The sequence below is a fragment of the Engraulis encrasicolus genome, chromosome 14, assembly GCF_034702125.1.
Source record: "Engraulis encrasicolus isolate BLACKSEA-1 chromosome 14, IST_EnEncr_1.0, whole genome shotgun sequence".
Lineage (NCBI taxonomy): Eukaryota > Metazoa > Chordata > Actinopteri > Clupeiformes > Engraulidae > Engraulis > Engraulis encrasicolus.
This window is the reverse complement of record NC_085870.1, coordinates 14,792,022-14,797,308: the sequence shown is the minus strand read 5'-3', so window position 1 is coordinate 14,797,308 and position 5,287 is coordinate 14,792,022.

Below are 5,287 nucleotides of genomic sequence, written 5' to 3'. Positions count from 1 at the left end.
GAGTCCTTTTTATTGTATTCTGCTTTCAGGAAGTTTGTGTGCCAATACTGACTGGAACTGGAAGCAAGACTGGAATCGCTTCATTCCAGTGTAACATACCACGTTCTTGACCATGGGTATCAATGTGAGAATTATGTCACATTTTCACCCAGTGAAAGTGAGATGCCTGCATTGTCAACCTGTGGGATAGGGGTTGTTGTGTCTGTGCACTTACATGTCTGTCTGTCTGGACTTTTACTGTGCCAGCAAAGAATGATCTATTTAATATCTTGGATAACGAATGTGCAGTGGCAGCATATATAACCTGCATTACATCCCTCACACCAACCCACTCCTCTACTTTTTGCACTAATATTTACTATATTTACAGTATTCTATTCTTCTATACTGTGTTGTAAATATCACATGGTGTTGTTGTATACATCCCACTTAATTGTCTACACTGCAGTGAGTTGCTTTCAATCTCATTGTGCACATGTGGCCTATAGCAGTGTTTCTCAATGGAGGCGGACCACACTCACTGCCCCTGGCATGTCAGGTGATCGGGTGGTGTTTGATTCATGAAAGCAGGTGTGCATGTACTGTACATGCCTGTAGCACCATACTCATAATACTAAAAACAAAAACAGAAAAGCACAAATACACTACACTTTATGGGGAATATAGGCTCATTCTCCACTTACCAAAATAATAACAATAGTTTGCAGTTGTAGTGTACCATTATTGTTTCACTGTGTTTGTAAATGGTGGTGTCAGAATCCCAAAAGTGTCAAGGGAAAAGGAAAAAAACAACCTGAAATGTTTCTGAGGAAAATTTAGAATGCTGAACATGGAAAAGTTAATTAGAGTGCACCAAAAATGCATATAGATTTATTTGTTTCAATTCTCCCCATGTCACGTTTGTAACCATATCACCTGTCTTTGCATTATGCCAATTGCATTTTTCTGATGACGCATTGAATCCAACTAAATCACTTACTATGTGATAGACCTAAGCTAAGCTCAGGCCTGAAATGCTACTGTCTTATTCAGACATATTTTAGTCATGTTCAGCAGTAACAAATGATGGTACATTAGAACGGTATATAATGTACTCTCATTGGGAGAAACTGTACACTCCACTATAGAATACAGTAGGCGGAAGGTGAGCCCATATCCTTCCATAAAGGTGCAGTAATAGTGAATGACCAGCGAGGGGTGCTGACAGTAACATAATGCTAGGAAGAACAGCTAGGAAGAGGACAGTCAATGGGATTATGTAAGAACAGTAAAGTTGACAACAGTACACTTATTTTCTTACAACACAAATATGGTATAGGCATTGTGAGAGAGAGAGCGAGCGAGAGAGAGAGAGAGAAAGAAAGAGAGAGAGAGAGAGAGAGAGAGAGAGAGAAATAAAGGGCGAGAGAAACCAAGATAGATAAGACAGATAAGACAGATAAGAGAGCGAGCATCGTAAGGGTTCGAGGAGGAGGAGTGAGAGGTAGAAATGGGAGGGGTTATCTGTCACTTCATCTACGCATCTCCACTCGTCTTGACAGAGGACTGACCGCCCCTTTACATACACAGGCTGGTACATATTGCAAGAGCATAAGCGCTTAAGGAGAGACAGGGGAATCAATACAGGGGTGCATTTCTGTGTTCTGGTAGTTGTTAGCAGTTAGCAACTTCAGTAGTTGCCAATGGATACCAGTGCCAATGCATTGCAACCATCAAAGTAGCTAACATAGTTAGCAACTACGCTTTCCAGAAATGCACCCAAGAGCAAGCAGAGCTGCTTGGCTTGGCAAAACTTCACAAGGGTGTTATGTACCGGTAGGTGTGTTCATGTGTAAGTGTGTGTGTGTGTGTGTGTGTGTGTGTGTGTGTGTGTGTGTGTGTGTGTGTGTGTGTGCGTGCGTGTGTGTGTCTGTGTGTGTGCGTGTAAATGTCTAAGGCTTGTTAGCAAGTGGCAGCAGGAGTTTTTTTATTTTTTTATTATTTTTATTTTATTAGAAAACAGTCAAGTACAGAGACATAGGAACAGACAGGGAAACGAATCATCTACGCCAGGGGTATGAGACAGAACAAATAGGCCTATACACATCTAGTACACAATTTTGAATTTTTTACAGAAGTTTACAGTTTTGATTGCTTTTTTGTTTGGAGCGGCACATATTGTTTTAAAATAAAAGTCCACATCTTTTACAAAGTAAACAAAAGAAGGCCTCGTCTTGTTAAATTTGCATTTGTGAAAGTTATATTTAGCTAGAATAATAAACAAATTAATAAGAAAATATTCCTCCTCAAGCTCTTCACTATCAAGCTCCTACCACTGGGGAATGCACCATTAGCCTGGTTTATCACTTAACCATATTACATTCATAGACCCAATATTAATTTAATAATAATTTAATATAGGTCAATGATTACATTACATTGCACGTAGCTGACGCTTTTATCCAAAGCAACTCCCAGTTATATATATCTGATATACCGATATATATATATAGATATACTTATATAACCTACATATCACTCTCATTCCCCATACCCCCTTCTTCCTAGACATATTGCTGATGTGAATGTATACTGTACTTTGGTCATACTAGTAAATATTAGCTTATTACTTAGTAAATATTCATAAAAAGCTAAAATTTGCCAATAGGCAGCACAGTTTCATTGAGCAGCATAGTTGCAATACCTACTCTGGCCACAATCTTACACTGTGCACCTTTCAATTAAATCTGAGTTGGAGATATTAGCTGTGGCTCAAACGGTAAAGGCACTCCACTGCTGCCGGATTTGATTCTGGCCCAAGGCGATATTCCAGACCCTCCACCATCTCTCTCCCACTCTTTTCCTGTTGCCATTTCATAGTGTTCTGTCTGTTTTTCTTTTTACTTTTTTTTGAAGGAGTTGGAAATAGCCTGACAACAGTCACACATTTCATAGTACTGGAAAACAAACTTTAACTTGAACAGAACGTGAGCCTAATGATAATATGCATTTCACAAACAACTTTTATTGGAAAAAGGCAATTGCAAGCATTTCAGTCTCACATTGCTAACGTGGGATAATATAAAAAATATCAAAACGAATGCGTGTACAGTATTTTTTAGATGAACGCATTGTAGGAGTCATGCTAACTCATTTCAAAACCTTTGTTTTTAGATCACAGTGTGTACTGTAAAGCATGTAAAATGTTTTCAGAGTATTTTGTATCACAATACAATGTGTTTTATATTTTATTGTAAATGTGTAATATTATTATAAATACTAATAAACTGTGTCATAAAGTGCTCTTAATTCACAACAATGTATGTATGGTTTTACTGGCGTAATCCATGACAAACACAGAAATAAGATTACATTTACAAAAGACTATACACATACTACATATGGTTATGTTAAATGAAATTCATGGGGGAAAAAAAGAACAGGACAGCACTCCAATATGAATACACAACTTGGAGTGTCCTGTTGTCTTTATTCTGTACAATATTTAAGGAATGAGCACCCAGTTGCTTTTTACTTTGGTTAAATTAAGCGTGTTACACCACTTGGTTTAAATCAGTGGTTCTCAAAAGTTTTCCATCATTCCCCCCTTCAGAGGGTCTGAATGCTTCCGAGCCCCCCCCCCCAAGCAACAGCAGTACTCGCTCAGACTGATTTTGCGATCGCTGCGCAGAATCAAAGGATAGGTGATGACTGGTGAAATTAAACAAAGAGGGACTGCAGTCGAATGCAGATGTGTGTTCATTTCCTATGGTATTCAAATGAATGACAATTAATAATATAAATAATGTTGGTGAGGGCTTTAAACCTATTGACGTATTGGCTAGACAAGAAATAATTTCCTTGGGGGAAAAAACCCAAAATCAGATGTCACAAGCCCCCCCTGAGATGCCTCTGCGCCCCCCAGGGGGGCTTACGCCCCACTTTGAGAAACACTGGTTTAAATGAAATTCATGGACAAGTGTCCCATGCAGGATGTGTGATGTGGAATCAGGTGCAAGGATTTCCGCATATTATACTGCATGACAGTAACAGTGTGAAAACAACACAGAAATAAACATAGAAAATGTTCCTGCAAGTCAAAGTAGCCACATAATGCACACTGTACCATCTGAGGCACGCTGTTACAGTCAATGAAAGGTTAATTACCTTAGTACCACTATGACATAACACAGGGCCTTTAGTAATGCACTATGACTCTGCCATTGCCATTCTGGTAACAACAAATGTGTAACACTGTGTTTTAATGGTTAAACCGCTCCATAGAGGTAGTAACAGTAACTGGATGTCCCTTGCCTTCCAAAAGCAAATAACACCCATAGCTGTTGAGTTTTCCATGCTATATCGCAAGTGGTATACGATAAGAAACAGACATTCAGAGCCATGAATGTAACTCATTAAATTAAATGGTTCAAGATCAATGTGAAGGTTGGGCCACCCTTTGTACAAGGAATATGCAGAGGTGTATGGGGCGCCGTTGGTAAAGCATGACTGTGTTGAAACTGTCATCAACATTGTGGCACATTTAGCTTAAAACAGTTTTATAAAAACGGTGTGAACTCCCCTTTTTGCACATTTACAACAATATTTGTCAGAGAGATATTTTAAATAGTTATTTCAAGATTGTGTTATATATAAATGTTAAATCTAAATGTTAGACTTTCAAAATTTACCCAGCAGAGACTTTTGGCTGTGGTATGCATTTCTGAAAAGCTGTTGCCCTTTGGCCTCAGTTTGGTAATTAATAGAGAGAAAAATACAGTATATTTATGGTATGGTTTATTTAGTCTAGACAAGTTTATCTTTTTTTCAGACTGCTGTCCATTTTTTTTAATTATTATTATAAATTATCTTGCTCCCCCTCCCCTTAAGCGATTTGTGAGTCTCTGCAGACCCACAAATAATACAGTGACTACAAGAGCGTCATCTAGAGGGGACTGCATGAGTGTGTTTAGAAATTCCACTTTTGGCCAAAGTACCTTCTCAGTAAAAACATCAAGGTTATGGATTGGCATTCCTGTTAGCATCAGGCAAAGCAGTACTTTTAAATCAGGTCAGAAATGACTAAAAGCAAGGCAGCACTGTGGACATTTATTTTTTGTCTTTGTGTTTACTTTATCATATATCGTGTTTTCCCTTTTAATTTAGTTTATCTTCTTAATTAGGTTTGCCTACTTGTCCCTGTAATATACTGTAGTAGACCTATAACTGCACATAGTCCTGCACCCATGATTTGTTATGTCGTTAGGCTGTATACTAAATTCTAATAATCTTTTAATTTAACATCAAT